Source organism: Maylandia zebra, linkage group LG4 (assembly GCF_041146795.1).
Source record: "Maylandia zebra isolate NMK-2024a linkage group LG4, Mzebra_GT3a, whole genome shotgun sequence".
Lineage (NCBI taxonomy): Eukaryota > Metazoa > Chordata > Actinopteri > Cichliformes > Cichlidae > Maylandia > Maylandia zebra.
Window position 1 is genome coordinate 32,026,967 of NC_135170.1, and position 17,588 is coordinate 32,044,554.

Here is a 17,588-nt window from a genome sequence, read left to right on the forward strand (position 1 = left end):
CTAATTAATATTCTATGTACACACAAAAAAATCATATTATGTAAAAATATCAAATCACGAGAGTCCACTTACATATCCAATATACTGACAAGCTTTCACGCTGCATGCTGCACAATGTCAGAAAATTGTTTGCCTAACTGGCAGCATCAAAATGTGCCACAATGTAGCCAGAGGTGGAAACGCACATCAAAAATGGTTTGTTAGATTTATATTTATACTAATTTTTACTAATCATAGTCTCTTACCATGAGACAAACTTCTTAGCAAATAGTTTCCCATGCCTACAACCTCAACTATCATCAGCACTGATCCAACATTCGCTCTCTTTTTGCTATTCTCTAGAAAATATAAAAACAAAATGCTCCACTATGCATAATGTCATTAACTTCATGTGTCATTTCAGGATTATTGGGGAGATTTTTTGCTTTAAACATTGATCTGAAAATAAGATTGCTGCTACATGAAGGCTGACAATGAAAGAAATCAGTAAATCTTCTGACAGAAAAAAAAATCCATATTAAGCCCCAGAGAGGTCAGGGAACTGCAGAGTTGGTGATAAATCTCTGTGGGTTCACCACTATAAGCAGCCCCTTTCACATGCAGTCATGTGTTCCAGCATTAGATATTTTTATTGTATAAAACAATTGCATGTGGAAATTATAACTAAAAATTAGAGATTTTCAGCTCTCTTCTGATCCCCTTTTTTTGACGTCATTCCGATAGTTTTGGGAACATGGGAAGTCAGAACAGCTCCACCAAATGTTGTTCTTGTAAAAGTCCAACTTGGACACAAAAACCAACAATGCGAGACTGTCCCTAAACACACAATGTTCAAAAATCACTGTGTAAACACATTCAGGCAGCAGATTTTGAGTCCTAGAAGGAAAGCAGTGCCTTAGTAGCAGTTGGATACCAACTGTCTTATGCTCTGCTTCCTCACCGCTGACCTCAAGTCCCTGTTTGTGTAAAGCTGCACTTAAAGCCTCAGCTACTGCGCCTAACGCCACTGGGGTTCACAGAAGACATTGAAGTTCTTGACCTTAACACATACTGCATACAGGGCCTGTCCAAATTGCTCCAGTCTAAGGTCAGGGAGGTTGGAAAACCCCCCAAAGAACCTCGCAGAGACACTGGAGTGACCTCGCCAAGTTTGCTGGAGGGGTACTCTGCCAGATGCTGTGACTGTGCTGGCTGGTGATGCTAACAAAAGGAAATGCGACTGATTTTCCCACAGCTGAAGGTATCTCATGAACAAAAAAAGCAAAGGAAAGAAACTAAGGAGGGTAAAAAAAAGATTAAGTAAACGAAGAAAGTGGAATCCTCTGTTAAAAAATTAAAGTAGGTGATGGCAGTGGCTGATGGGTGAGTAGGAGTCACGACAAAGAAAATGGAGACCAGCAGAAGAAAGACAGCTAGTGAAAGAGAAAGAGAGAGAAAGAGAGAGAGGTGGGCGATTGGTCCTATGAGAGAGTTGTCATGGTAACAAGTGATCATGATGAGGTTGGGAATGATCAGAGAAGACTTTTGGAAAGAAAGTGCAAACACATACAGAAGATGCATAATTGCATGAGGAGAGAAATGCCAGTACAGGAGACCGTCACGTCGATAACAGGTGAGCAACAACGTGCAATGAAAACTGATTCAAAAGTTCATGTTTACAGTTCACTTTTAAAGATTTCATAATCAAACATTTAATTCCAGTGGATTAGGCTGAAGTACAGCAAATCAGCTCTCACAAGAAATAGTGTTTAATTCCATAATAAAAGGCAGTTTCATAAATTAAGTGAAGCTAGTCCTTATTGCTGAATGTTACGGCTGAATTTGCAATCTTATTCTAAAAAATATCACGCCTTCCACTGACTTGCAGGATAGAAACAGCTCTGCAGCAGGCCTTTCTGAACTATGCTCTTCAAGGTCAACTTCTTTCACTTGACCTCTCACATGCAATTTACTGCGCATTCTGCATTCACACCAAAAGTCACCCCATGTTTATTTTATGAACAATGAAGGGAAAAGCTCCGGCTCCTTCTAGCAGCAGCTCTGAATCATGTAGCTATTTAAATGTAGTGGGCAAGTTCAGATTGCATATAATTTATTTCTCTGCAGGAGCCATTTCAGCCCAGATCGCTGACATACCTGAGCTAGTTCTGAAACCTATTCAGTTATATTCAATTCAATTTTATTTATATAGCGCCAATTCATAACAGTTGCCTCAAGATACTTTATATGGTAAGGTCACACAACCCCTCAGAGCAAGTGCAAGCTCTTGGCGACAAAGGGAAGGCAAAACTCCCTTTTAAAAGGAAGAGCCAGGCTCAGGTAGAGGTAACCATCTACTGCCACCGGTTGAGGATTAGGGAGAGAGAAGAAAGCAGAGGGAGACAGAGTTTAATAATTGTTAATGGTTAAATACAGCAGTGATGTATACACACATAGACATAAATGCCTGAAGGAGAAAACCCCAGCAGTCTAAGGCTATTGCAGCAAAACTAAGTGAAGGTTCAGGGTCACATAATCCAGCTCTAATGTTAAAAGTAGAGAGAGTGACTGTTCCATAGTAAAGAGGCCTCAAAGCTCACATATGGTCAAAAGTCATGAGCCAGGGTTGACATATGTTACAGAAAGTCAGTGCAGTCAGTTCAGGCCAAATATGGACCTGAGAAAATTGCAGATTGCACATCCTACACCATCTACGTCCCCCAGAACTTATATAATGTGCCTAATTTATATGTGACGTAGGATTCCAAATACGGATGCAGAATGTTTTTATACTTTCCTCTGAAATCCTTTTTCATTTGTTCGCCTCGAATAAATGCTCCTGCAATATATTAGTAAAAGCTTCTAGCAATAAAAACATGCTTTTAGTTTTTTATGGTTACATTTAGGCCCTCACACATCATCGTCTCGGTTTAACAGTAAAAGAGTGTCTTGAAGTGTGAAACGCATTGTGTTGACTTAATCAGCATTTAACAAAAGCCATCAATTAAAGGAAGCTTTTATTTTGCTTAAATCTAAGCAACCTTATTAAGGATATGAATGCCGGTCTCCCTCGGTGATGTAAAAAACATTAACAGTCCTCTCTGCCAAAGACAAACTTTGCTGATATACATAATGCAAGAAAAAAAAGATATATTTTTTCTTAGAGAACTTATTTGGTAAACCATGTTAGTAGAATAAAAATCTGACTGGCAGGAGCCGGCGTTGCTGGCAGAATCAAAATGAGTAACTACACATATTCAGATCCAACATATATTTAAAAAGATTTTGTGTCTGTGTACCTTTAGTTTAGTTAACTACCATCTAGGCTTTTGGACTTTTTGGCTTATAATAAAAGCCAGTTAATTAATGACAGCTGCATTCCCACTGTGCATCCTGGTTCACTGTCATGGCATACTGGGACACTTAATGGAATTGCACCATCATTAATTCCACCTGCTCTTTTCTACCAAACTGTCACAATGTCTGTTGTGAGAAATGTGCCTATACTTTGGACCATTAGCTGGTCTGGATCTGGGAACCTACAACTATAACTACAAGAGAAGCCACTGCAGAAATGCCTGCATTATTTCTGGCCACTAGGGGGCGACTATTCTGGTTACAAACAGAGTTAAATGGAAATCGGGGGGGGGGGGGGGGGAAGCCCTGGGTTCCTCACTTTGTGACCTCGGGAAACACTTTTCTGATGACTTCACGTGCTCAGTTGTTAGTTTGAAGTCTTAATGACCACAAAAAGAAGTTAATTTTGTAATCATTATGATGATTATTAGAGTCAGAAATGTATAAATACAAGGACTTGTCACGCAAGTTATACACCAATGAGCATCCAGGGTCTCTCTGTTTCAGAATTGGATCCACACCTTCTTTGTCAAGTCAGTTCAAAACACAAAGATGATGACAGCAAAAACCATGAGTTGTAAAAAATATTACAACACATCTTCACTAACCATTAGATGATATCATGGTGGCTACATCCAGTCTGTTTTGAATACAATCTGTGATTAATGCTGAGTGGTCGCTATCTTGGCAATGCCAAAATGCCAATGCTAGCTTGCTTACGGCAGCAAATAATGCTGATGAATTCAGCATTGTGCAGTCAAAGTCTCAACAAATTGTAAATGTTCACAAAAGGCAGCAGCTAGCATGACAATCATGGTGAATCTTTTCAAGTAAAGCCCACCTGATCGATCAGCGGGCAGATATTATTGGCTAGTATTAGCTATTAGCTATTAGCTATAAGCCATCGTTTATCCACTAGAGGGCACTCTGCAGTTTCCCTGTTGTTAACGTGCATCATGAATGCCTCAAACAACAACCTGCTGAGGAGTAGGACAGAGTGTAAACATAAATAACTGAATATAAAAAATGTTAGGGAAATCATTTTCTGTTTTGGTATCTGAAAAGAAAAAAAATCCTCTGATATTTAGGAATATTGACTTTTTGAACCACTAAATATCAGTATTAGTATTGATATCTCTTATGGGTCTAATTGCAACCTTCACTTTTGGTAAGTCCACATGTTTGATTTGTGATAACACACTACACAATCAAGTATGTGGTATACATAATGTACTGCACACAAGTCTACTAATGGAAGTAACCAAATTGAGGCGACGTATTAGTCTCTGCTGGTCATTGTTTACAAATGCAGATCAATTTTAAAAAGCAATTATAATGTTGATGGAGAATGCATTTCAGCAAAAGCACTTCCTCATTTGCTCTCCACTTGGAGACCGTATGATTGGTCAAGTCAAGCTAATTAGAAACAGAAACCAGAAGCTTCCAGCAACAGATTCTAGAAATTCATTTACAGATAGCTGATTATAAAGATTAGCGTCAAAACTCATCGCACATTGAGGTAGCTAATTTGAAAGCTTATTTACAGCCTGCACGACCACTTGTCTCCTCAACTTTATTGACTTTTTTTTTTTATTGATGTCTCCAGTGAACTGAAATGATGAGAGTTGCATAAATGACTAAAACTGTGCTAACTGTAGTTGTCCCTTACTTGCTGGTTTGGTACAGGAGTTTGTTTCACAGGAGTTGAGTTCTACATGTCATGTATTGTTCACTTCTCCTGAGAAAGTAAAACTTGGTGAGCAATGGGCAACTTTTTATATCTGTCCCCTTCGGCGTGACAAGACAGAGCAGACACACAAAATCACTACTTTTATAGTGATGACTGTGCCTTTCTCCTCTGTCTTACAATGCTAAGAGGGACAACCCCACTCGTTCTTGTGGTCAGAGCTTTGGAAACACCTCTGATATAAAGGTGGAAAATAATACCACAGAAATGTTAGTTGAGGGGAATGATAGCCTCAGTCAGCTAATTCTCAACAAGTTATTTAATGATAATGGTGGTGAATATTAGCGGCTTCTGAAGATGACAAATGGTGATAAAAATCCAAGAGATTAAAGTCAGAAAAGAGGATTTATTGGCTCACTTGCCAAATTCTTCAACAGGAGGCTTCTAGTATGTGTCAAGGTATAGAAGGGGAGGCTAATCCCTATAAACATACTCCTCCATATAAATTTGCACATTCTAGAGGAAAAATCAGAAATCAGATTTTTCTGATTTCCTGTTTTAATCTACAAGAAATACTGACCAATCACCTTTGAGCAGTCTGAAAACCATCGGCCATCATCTGACGAGCTTTTGAAAGTGCACTGTTAGGAAGTCTTGAATACCATTATCCACTATCTAGATATTGTGGCTTCAACTGGCCATTACTTCCAGAGACAAATCAGAAGAAAAGCCAATGGGTTTCTAAATTGGATAGACCCTGAGGTTTGTGTCGGAGTGTTAACCGCTCCGAATGAGTCACACCAGTCAGTGCTCAGATTATAAAAATCTCTTGGCTTTTCAAGGCCGGAATTAATCTTGGCTGCAGTTATCCCAATGGGTAATCATGGATCTCTGCACAGAATCTGCTGACTATTCATGTCAGCGAGAGTTTTTTGCCCTCTAACGGCACAACTGGGAGTGAAGGATTGAAAAAGCAGATACAGAGAAGACTAGAAGGAGAAGAGCAGAAGGAAGGGTGTGACCATACCTACAAATCCTGAGAGGACAGAGCCTGTCTCCACTGATTTACACAAGTGAGGTAACAGAGGTAATAAATTAAAGTCTTTGGTTGAAGTTACTCAACACACGTGATGCATGTGAGTTTGAGGTGATTTAAGGAACCTTAGATTTGGGGAGTTACGTCATCAAGTCTCAGTCTTTATCAGCAAAAAAAACCCTTTATTTGAAAAGCTGAAGAGTATCTTTATTTCTCAGATTTACTTGTAGTCCATGTAGCTAAATCATAGATTTTCTTTGTAACCGAGCCCAGAGAAATGTCAGCCCATAGTTTGACTCACTTTATTTTGACAACTGAAAGATACCAATTTTAGTCTCTGCGAGCTACACCTCTCGAAAGTTAGAGGCAACTCCAAGTGATGATTCATAGCAGAAACTACTTGCGAGTATTCCGCTTTGGGAATTAGAAATTTCTTGTAAGGCAAAGTCTTCTATTAGTAAAAAGAAGATTATTAATCTAAAAGCAAAGCTACAAACTAACCTCACCCACAAATTACATCATATTAAATAAAAATATTAATATTTTTTTTTTAAAATTTAAGTCCTATTTAATCAGATTTATAACCCACATTCCAAACAAATTATTTTACCCTGCCCTATATTGTTTTTTTTTTAATGGCTTAGGGTTATTGTAAGGAATTAGGAATACAAGCCTTACAAGGTTAATAAATCTTTCAAACAGGGCTCTTTTTACTCATCACAGCAGAAGTTACCAACAGTGGCAAAAAATCTGAAGGGGGCAAAAATTAGCATGCACACCTTGATCTCATGTTTTCATCACTAATGACTGGAAAAGGACCGGATAAACACCCTAAATACCCCGGAGACAGTTTTCCCGGAATCGATGTAATCTGTACTCTTTCATGGCGAAAACAAACATCAGATGTTGGGCTTTTTTGTCCAGAAGGAAGAAAGCTTACGTTTACAGACTCGCCTTTTATTTATTGGTCCTAAAATGCCACCAAGCACAGAGTGAAACACTGTCTTCAGGATGAAATCTGAAACCAAAGGCGCTTAGTGTTACTGTTGCTGAAGCTACAAGATATATGTCTGAAATGGGCATTCCCTAGTCTGAGGAAGAAGCACAAGAATTGTTTACTGTTGCTTATATTTCTAAGACAAGTGAGAAGTTTAGTATACTCTTGTATACTAAACCCTAAGGCCTAAAAATTGAACCTGCAATCCCATGATTGCACTTCAGGAGCTGCGTGAGATCCTTAATTAATAACGGCATGAGCTCCATAGACTGTAACATCCCTCACTACCAGTTAAGATACAGCAAAACATCTAATATCATTTATCACAGGAAACTGCCAAACCTGCTTGTATCAACAAAATTTCTGCAGACTAAAGACTTGAGAAGTATTTTGTACATAGCCAGCGTCATAAACTATTCGTCCACACTATTCCTCAACAATCCATTTACCCTTATTTTCTTTTAGGTTTGGAAATCAAACTCTAACACTTTTTGCAGCTTTGTTATTTACGTTAGTCTTAAAACATATTTGAATTTGGACTCAGACACATTTCGCACCATTGAGTTGACACCAACGGTTTTAGTCACTCTTAATCTCTTCATGGCTCTTCTCCCCTCCAGCCTTTTCTCGGTCTACTTTCTTTAGTACGTGTGCACGTGCTATTACATACATGCACGCTAAGTGCCTTGGAGTGTGCATGTGTGAATCGAGTGCCTTAGAGTGTTTTGTGTGCACATGGAGGAGTGGATAATTTGTTCCACATAAGAGCGATATTATAATGCCAGCACTCGTTTTAGGGGGAACAAGATTTCTGGTCTGACAGTGGCAGCTGCCTCCAGCTGAGCTCTCAATCCATTTGTTGTTTAACTTTCACTCTCTCTCGCCTCTCCTCTGTTTTTGTCCTGTTTCCCCCTCTATGTGTTCCTGTCCTCTTCTGTTGTGCGTCTCAGCCTCTCTCTGTGCTCTGCTTTGACAGTTAACAGAGGTCACTGTTTACTCTCATTTATCAGTCAATCATCGCCCGCTGCAGGGTTCCAAACACAGCTATTTTTCCATCATCTGTCCATCTTTTTTCATCACTGCTTCCAGAAGGATGATGAACACAGTGTAATATAATTATAAGGTGTTAATTTGTTAAACTATGTGTGGCAAATACTCTTTTTAATATTATTTCCCGCCTAACTCTGAGAACATTCCTGCTTAATCTTCTCGGAATACATAAATGCTGTCAGGGTTTTATTATTTTTGTCAGCGTGACAAGTTATTAAAAATTGTGCTGGGAATAAATGTGGTCTGTGAAATAATATCACTTTGTCCGTTTGGATAAGTTGTAAGATCATGTTGAGTTATGGGATTTTATTGTTTTTCCATTGTGATCACTAAACGTTCTGCAGGAGCATTAGTCCTGAATTAATGTGATTTTTTTTTTATAGACGTGGATTCCAAATGTTTTTTTCCAAATCTATGTCTTGATCTTTGCTCCCCATTAGCAAAATAAAAAGCCCAAGATCAAATTTGGATTCACTTAAGCCAGCCTAATTCAAATAACACCCCCACCATCACTGCCACCCCTTCCCCTTCTATCTCCCTCTTAGACCCATCTGAAGTCCGTGATTAGCATTTTTATGAATAAATAACAGTTTGATCTGTGCTATTTTTATTTTTTTAAGAGCTTGCATTTAGAATAGTTTTTGAGCCAAATGCATGTAGAATTTCCATACCCAAGTTTCTAACAAGGCCTAGATGTTCGCTTGTGCTGTGTGGCCCATTAGGTGTTGTTTGGGCACACTCTGGGAGAATGATTAATTCATCAGTGTGCCGTCTTTAAATATGAAGATGCTTGCTTCTGTCCCGACAACAGAACTCACAGTAGGAGGCCTTTCTTTTTGGACTGAAAAAGATTAATGCGCAGGCTTCCTGCTAACTATAAATATTAGCGGTTACTAATTATGCTGTGAAGTTAAACTATAGGCAAGATTTTAATGAGAAACATCCGCAGTGACTGGAAGAATACAGAAAAAACCAACAGATACCATGCACAGTGCGGAGACAGTAATGACTGGCGATATGGTCTGAAAAACACACATGGAGAACAAGTACAAAAGTGCGCGCTGTTCGCCGTGTTCATTTAACACGGCAGCAGGCCCATATGCTGTGAACATCTTGAGGGGCAGAGGGTTGACTTGCCTTACATAACTGTTAAAGTTAGCACCATCTCAACAGGAAGAAGAGAAGAAACCCTAATCTAGGGGTTTACACACTACTTTCCAATTATTGTTTTTCAGATAGATTTGATTTTGTTGATGGAAGCGATACGATACAGAATGTGACATCTGGATATCAAAACTACTTCCCTATTACGTCCTCTCGCTGCTTGATGTGCAAATTCAATTATAACTGAATTACAGCTTTTCTCATTTTGTTGGGTCGACCACTCTGGGAATATGTCAAGGGCCCCTGAAGGCACCCTGGGAGACACCACTTTAAAAGCAACCCCTCTCGTACAATGCCTAAACCTGTTCCCGGCTGACCGTGGTGAGTCCTCATTATCCTGCTCGTGATGTTATCATAAAACAGAGAAATATTTTTATGTGCATATACGAGGCCTGCAGGAATATCATAATCTAATCATGATTCCAATAAGCCTATGTCTCATTCTAACTAGATCATGTCCTCTGTATACTTCAACTGCTCTTCTCATGCTGCACACACATAACACACACACACCAGCCAGGTCCCTTTTTTTGGCTCAGAGCCGAACAACATTGACCCTCTATCCCATCTCTGCTCTCCACCACCTGACATCCTAGCAACACCTCCTCTTCACACTACCCTATCCCCACCTCTACTCCCACCGTTTCTTCCTCTCATCCCACTGATGTTGCCATAAAAAAACGGCAACATTTTATGTGGCCCCCAACCCACTCACCACCAGCACTACATCACCTCTCCAGGGGCATCTGCGGGAGTATCATTATCTAATCATAGCTCTAATAAGTCCAAACAAGATCCTGGGTGCTTCCATGTACCCTGCAGGCTCAGAGAGGCCAGTACCCTCCACACCATTTATAGACCCCCTCCATCCCTGCTTCCCACCAATACACACACACACTCCGGTACCCACAGGCCACTTCTCTCTCTCTTTTCCTCTACACGCCCCACATACATCAGTATGTCTTTAGCACTGGCTGGGCTGTACAGGCAGAGAGAGAGAAGAGACAGAGTATTAGTATTCAGAGCACAGTGAGGAAAAAAAGGAGAGGGAGCGAGCAAGGAGCAGAGAGAAAGAGAGAGAGAGTGAGAGGGAGGGGATAGTGAAATAGAGAGGAGGAAAAAACACAAGGAGGGGGAAAATATAAGAGAAGAACACAGGAAACGGGAGGGAAAAGAGGGGAGGGGAGATATATCATATTGTTCATTTCTCTCTCTTAGTCTGCCATCCCGGTTGCGCGGCTTACTGCTCGGTGCCGTCTTGGAGAGGAAAAGAGAGTGAGAGAGAGAGAGCGAGAGAGAGGAGGGGTGGACAGAGCGAAAGAGGGCGGAATGCCCCTTTACAGGCGTCGCATCTGACTAGAACAGCGGAGAATCTCGTAATTCGGAAATTGGTCAGATAGGAGGACACTGCTTTCTGCAACACCAAGGTAGGGAGACCTTCCCTTTTGTTGCCCCCTTTCAGGCAGCATGCATGCGGGTCTGTGATATCCGCGATGTATGCTTTATTCGCGTCATATCTCCTTTGATCCTGCATCCCGCACCGTGCTCTGCTGAATGTGCCCTAAATCTCGCAGCATATGTCTGTTTTCCATGAATATTTAATGTAGATTATTTGTGCATCACTCTGGCTCTTCTGTATTGCATTCTGCCATTGCATATTCGAGCCTATAGTGGGATGCATGCTGTGTGGAGGCAGTCTATAAGGTAACGGAGGCTGGTCTAGCCCATATGACAGATACCAGTGTCACAAGTGTATTAATGGCAGCTATCCTCACAGACGACAGTGATTAAACTTTTTTTTTTCCACGAGAACGACATGAGGTATGAGGCGAACAGACAGAGGGGTGCGCGCGCGAGCACGCAGAAAACACACAAGACAGGTTGACGTGCGTAAGACGTGCGTAATCCCCCTTCCACCCACACCCACACCCCAACCAGCCTACCCCACTCCCCCTCACCACCATCAAAGACACAGTTTCCTTCCCACCACAGAGAACCATATTTATGCAAATGGTCAAAAAAAGGAGAGAAAAAAACAGCCGCTGAGACACACTGACTCACCACTCTTACATGGTGCTAGGTGAAAAATGAAGTGAAGGCGGCCCGTTGTCTGTGTGTGTGTGTGTGTGTGTGTGTGTGTGTGTGTGTGTGTGTGTGTGTGTGTGTGTGTGTGTGTGTGTGTGTGTGTGATTACACTCCCTGTCTGTAAATAGGTCCCGCTCTGCAGCTCCACGGGCTGTGCAAGAGACAGGAAGAACAGTACCAGTATCCCACGGTTCCTGGCTGGCCACTTGCTCTCTATTTCCTGTCCCATGTTATAGATAATTTAAACACTTGCAGCTCCAACAGGCCCAGAGTGGCAGAAAGCTGTGAAAACCTCAACAGAAACCCTGATATGTGTGAATGGAGGATAGAAATAAGTGGGGATGAAAGGAGACACTGCCTTTTTGAAAGCGAAGGGGTGTTTGGTTGAATGTTTATTGAGATATATGGTCTTTAGCTGATATTAACACTCACCCACCTCATGTTATTTATTTGCTGAGAGGCTGTCCAGGAGCTATTATAGGACTGGCTAAATTGGAACAACCTCGAGGCTGAGGCTGAGCAAAGCTATTACCTCTAGTCAATAGACATTAATATCCCCATGCTCAATCTCGGCCTCATACAGCGCCAAGTCTGTCCCCGTGAAACCGCTCCACTGGAGTAACCAAAAAGATGTGTTGTAGTAGCCCTATCTGTTTACCCTTGTGCATCAATCCGTCACAGCCGAGTGAGCAAAGAGGAGCGATGATAGCATTGTCTCAGGCAGACATCGCTGTGGCCTCAAAAGGAAGTGATGCAAAACAGAAAGGAGGATATGCCGGCACTGGTGGAGAGAGGTCATGACCTCAGTGCATCAGGCATACTCCTGACGAATAGGGAATGATCTGAGGATACAAGAGTACATCGATTTGAGGTGGTATAAAACATGATACAGCCCAGCAGGGTAGAGCGCAGCTGATAGCATCAAAGTCCAGAATAGAGAGGATAGGGTCACGGGGCCAAGATGCCAGTCTACGGAGTACGGCTGACTTGAAATGAGAGAAAAAAAAGTTAATGTGAAAACTGCCAAAACATCAGAAGTGTGAAATTCACTTAAACACTTAACCGAATTAGCAGACTTTCAAAACAAAAACATAAACAAAACCTTTCAGGCAAAAACGAGAGGTTCAATTAGAGATGACTTCCAGGTACAGATGAAAACAAAAGAAGGCGCGTGGCAGCAGATAGAAAGACTTGAAAGCACGTTCAATGAGATCCGCCTGAAACATCCTATTAGGTATAACCAATGGATTAGTCTCCTTTGTCTACAGAAGCATTATGTTCTGACATAAAAAGGCTCTGACTGGTCTCAGTTTTGCAATTATGAAGGTGTTCAGTTTTACCTCCATGAAAATAGTTTGACATTTTAGCAATAAACAGTAATTCTGTTTAGACCAACCTTAAGAGAGAAAGGAGCTGAATAGGAGGAAAAGAGGGTTTTATGATCTTACACCGCCTCAGACTGTGGGGTGAACTGAGAAATTAAATTCCAGAAAAAAAAAACAACCAAAAACTCAAGGTAATACTACAACTGCTGTTTCCACTGCTGATGATATCGATCCAGGTGCCTTTGAACTGGAAAAACGAAAATTGTAGAAGACCCACATGTGATGTATTTCATTCAGCACATAGACAAATATATTATTATGCTAAATGACCATATTGGGTTGCAAAAGATCACAGGTTTGTGGTAAGCATCTGAATGTCTTCTGCTTCTTATTCAGCAGACAGCAGCGACTCACATGTCTTATCACTGTAATTCCCGAACCCGGCTGAGGTGTGTGATTCTTCCTTCAGAGGCAGATTCCACATACAGATTTCAGCTTTCACTCCCGCTCTCCAACATGATCCTTGTTACTGAAAAACCTGCCCCCTGGGTTTTTATCAAATTCACATTCGCCACACTCAAGGATTTCTGTTTTGTTTGTAGCAGCTGTCGGTGGAATTTCTGAGCGAGGGAGGAAAAACCACTGTAATTCTTGTGTGAGGGAGGTGCTGCGCTAAAAAATAAGAAATCCAATCCCCCCCCCCCCCAAAAAAAAAAAAGAAAAAGAGAAAAATATAGAGAGAGTGCATTCAATATTAGATAAATATTTATTACACTATGCCCCAGCCATATGAAATGGGAGTAGTGCTGGGTTGGTTTGTTTTTTTGGTGCTTTTACTCAGACTTTGGATGTGGTTTCTCTTTATAGTTTGGATATTTTATGCACCCAATCTGTCCTTACTGTGCAAATGTAAGAAATCCCTTCATTAAAAGGGGATGCAAATATAAATGCCTCATCTGCTTTATCACCTGTAAGTCGCAATGAGAATGTAAAGGCTGCAATGAGCCTTTAAAAATGAGTAATTTATCCTAAGTGATTAACGGGAGGGGGCAGCCAGGGGTTTTGCATCTTGGTGAAGGACACCTGTGTAGCTTTGAACTTGCAGTCTCTTTCGTACTGATACAGCCCTGAATTTGGGTTTACATCCATTAAAGCTACTAACCGGTGTCTGGTGCGACTGGCCCTTTTTTCCTGGACAGATTTAGCTCATGATCTGATTGGCTTGCTTCATCTCATCCAGCTCCCATCTCCTTCCCGTTAACGTGATTTGGCAAGACTGATTGCTTTTTTTTCTCCGTGGAGTGATTACGCTGTGACCTTGCGCTGCGTCCTGTCTCCTCTGCCCAGTCGGACAGTGACCTTACTGGTCGACTGGTCTGTGTTGTGGCGTATTCGTTCCCTGTGTGTATTGATCCCAGGCAGAACAGCAGTCAATGGAGCGTCTGTGGGAGGCTTAGTGTTGCTCTGTACAGTAAAGTAGTAGGGCGCATTTCTGGGCATGCTGCTATCTCAGTTGAATGCTCCATCACCATGTTTCTAAAGGCATATTCATCGGCGAATAACCATCTTCTGTAAATATTTTGCTTGTAGTAAATTGCATCGCCCAAAACCTTGATTACCATTGTTGCTGTGTCACCCTCGCCGCCAGCTTCCTGTTTTTTTTCCCTGCCCTTCTCTGCTCCAATTTTTTCCCCTCCCTCTTTATCTGTCTCGCCTCCAATTTAATGTCAGCATCTCTCTTATCCCTCTCTCGCCGTCTCCCTATTCCACTGTCTCTTGCTATACAATCGTTCTTTCTGTCTGTCTCCTCCATTTCTTTTTTGCCTCTCCCTCTTGATGCTTTCACTGGCATTTGAGGCGTACAGTTTTGTGCCAGACAGCCATTTCTCAGATTGAGATATCCCAGGTTTTAAGTCACTCAGACAGATTTGCTATCTTAATGGGCGAGAGTAAGGGTGGGGTTGTTGGAGGAGGGCTTGTGTTGCTTTTTGATTTGCCAATTTTGGATTAATTTCTGTAATAGGTTGCGGTGAGATGGAAAGATAAATGGAATCTGCATTAACTGAGTTTCCTGCACTGATAAAACAATCTTGCTTGCATTATCAGCATAAATCTAACAAAACAGTGCGTGCACAATCAGCTTTCTTGCATGGAAAAAAACATATTTGCAAGTAAAATCAAATTTTCATATTCATCTGGTCATTTTTTAAAAGCGATATCTACTTAACTTTAAAAGTTTCAATTGTCTATTTTTAATTAAAACAAGTGAAATTCAATGCTGGTAGTAACACGGTTTTTGGCAGTAACATGCATCTAATTATCTTTTCAAATTAATGAAGATAATTAGTGAAATTCAAATGGGATAACGTCTCATTACTTTTTGACTTTTGAAGAGCAGTGAGTCACTGTTGACAGAGATCATGGCATGGCATTACTTCCCAGCTCTTTTAATGATAAGAGCACCATCCCTTTGATCACACGAGTCCATGCTGACACTGGGATTGAGATCAATCCAGCAACCCACTGCACTCAAGGTGTCACAGCCTCTCTAATCTAACATGAAAGTAAATATAACTCAACCTGGGCAAGTGAACTGTAAATATCCACATCCATCCACAATCTTTGCCACTGCAAATTCCCAAATGCCCCCCAGAAAGGCTACAATATTAACAGGAAACTGCAGACTATAGAAAAAAAGCAGGTGTTGGTATAATGTATCCAGATGTCTACTGAGCTTAGTATAAAGTCCTTCTAGAAGCACATCTTGCCACTCGGCAGCCATTCTGGCAATGCCTCGAGAGAGGCTCGATATTAATGTTGATGGTTATTGAGATATTAGCAAGGCCTGGGGAACATTTAACCAGACAACCCGATATCACACCAAAACTTGTAATAGACACACAAGTCCGCTGTGTGTATTTCATGCTTTGCCTCTCCAAAACATGAAGTGGACATGTATACAAAAGTTTTATTACCAGCACGAGGACATAGCGAAATATCTCCCTTTGCTGTTACTGCAACTTCCTGCAACTTCTGCATGCAAATCTTTTTCACGCTTTTTAGAATCAAAGCGTGAAATAGACACACTGGACCGGCGTAGCTATTACACGTTTTGCTGTAATACTGGGTTTACCCAGATGAGAAAAGCCTTGAGCTCCAGGGAGATCATCCAATACACACTAAGCTATGTTTGTTCAACTCGCAGCAGAGACATGGAGAACTATAAAAACTGCCACGGTCAAAGTCCAAACTTTCTGAGCCAGTCCCTGCGACAAATCCTCTCCGTCTGATGGCAAAACAAGGCAGACAGAGCAACGTCCCAAGCAAGAAGAGATCCTTAAAAAGCCAGCAACCAACATCAATAATGGACCTGAACACAAAATGAAAATGAAAAAGCGCACCGCCACAAAAGACCTGGTGTCGGGACCTCATCGCAGACATCAAAGTGACAGGACTAAGAGGGGAATGGGTAGTAAAGGCAGGGTTAGTCAGGATGAGGGCCTAACTAACTTTAACTGGAATATACAAATTACATGCAAAGGCTCAAAGGTCTAATTTATTAAGGGCTCAATCCAGAGTACTAAAGTCAACAGCATCAGTGTTCATTCTTTGGGTACGCTAAATAAATTCTAATGCTAATTCACATTTTGGATGTAGGTAGCAAAAAAAACCCCAGAAATTACACTTTCCTACACATTTACTAATTAACCACATACTGATATAATGATTAGATAATCCGATAACACAAATCTGAGATAGTCATGAACCTCTACAGTGCAAATATGTCACAACAACGACACAGCTGGTTCATTTTTTCCCCCAGTTTAGCTGTTGACTGGTTCTGAGGGGGCAGCAGCATCTTTTCCTTTACTGATTTCTACTTTAGATTTCTGCTTGGGATTCTTTGAGTGCTATGATTTCCTTTTATAATGCATAAAAGTGTAACTAACGTGCATCATTTTTCCTGCTACAAACTGCCCGACACAGCTTCTCAAAAAGCTATGATGCTTTTTTGCTGTTGAAAGAAAGATTCCAGATGGGGTAAAATATCTCCATCTCCTCCAGCTTTGTGATTGTACTGAACAGAGAAACTTGAACAGCATTGTGTTTGCGGCCTGAAAAGCCTGCACTTGAACAGATTAGCTGGGCTTAAATAAATTGATCACTTCGACAGGGCACCTATTTGCTCATTTCTAACTCCACAACTGTATTTTGGCTGTACTAGAGTAGCTTTGCATGACTCACTCCTCAAGCTCCTCCCCCATAAAGGCAACTTTCTTATAAGCCATCTTACTCCTGAGTGGCTGTCTCTCGCAAACAGAAGATTTGAAAAGTGGGTGATTTGGGGGCTTCTCTCCCCATAGCAAAGGCCATGTGCCTACGATGGCCATATTGAAAATATCCACTCTCATTTAGTTTATACACAGAAGAGGCAAAGAAGAGAGCGCTGGCAGGGTGCAGTGGGTGAAGACGAGTATCAGGGGGGTGATTTGTGACAGAAGTATAGCAGCAAGAGTGAAAGGGAAGGTTTACAAGATGTTAGTGAGACAAAAAGACAGGAGGCAGAGATGTAGGTTGCAGAGTTGAACATGCTAAGATTTCACTGGAAGTGACCAGAAAGGACAGGATTAGAAATGACTATGTCAGAGGGAAAGATTATGTCGAGCGCTTTGGAGACAAAGTTAGAGAGGGAAGGCTGAGATGGTTTGGACATGTGCACAGAAGAGATAGTGGACAAAGGATGCTGAATAGAGAGATGCCAGGCAGGCGAAAAAGAGGAAGAGGCTTGTGGATGTGATGAAGAAGGAAATGCAGAGGGTTGATGTGACAAAGGAGAATGGCAGGATTAGGGTGAGATGGAAGCAGATGATTCATTGTGGTGACGCCTAAAAAAAGAAGAAGAAGAGA

At 41.2% G+C, this 17,588-nt stretch overlaps 1 protein-coding gene across 1 annotated transcript in view; it reads left to right on the forward strand.

Moving 5' to 3' along the window:
* The first annotated feature begins 10,276 nt into the window (after positions 1-10,276).
* syt3 (synaptotagmin III) overlaps positions 10,277-17,588 on the forward strand; it is a 41,761-nt gene continuing 34,449 nt past the window's right edge. Inside the window, exon 1 of the mRNA XM_004552479.4 lies at positions 10,277-10,697. The gene's annotated coding sequence lies outside the window, so the exon portion shown is untranslated. The remainder of the gene's footprint in view (positions 10,698-17,588) is intronic.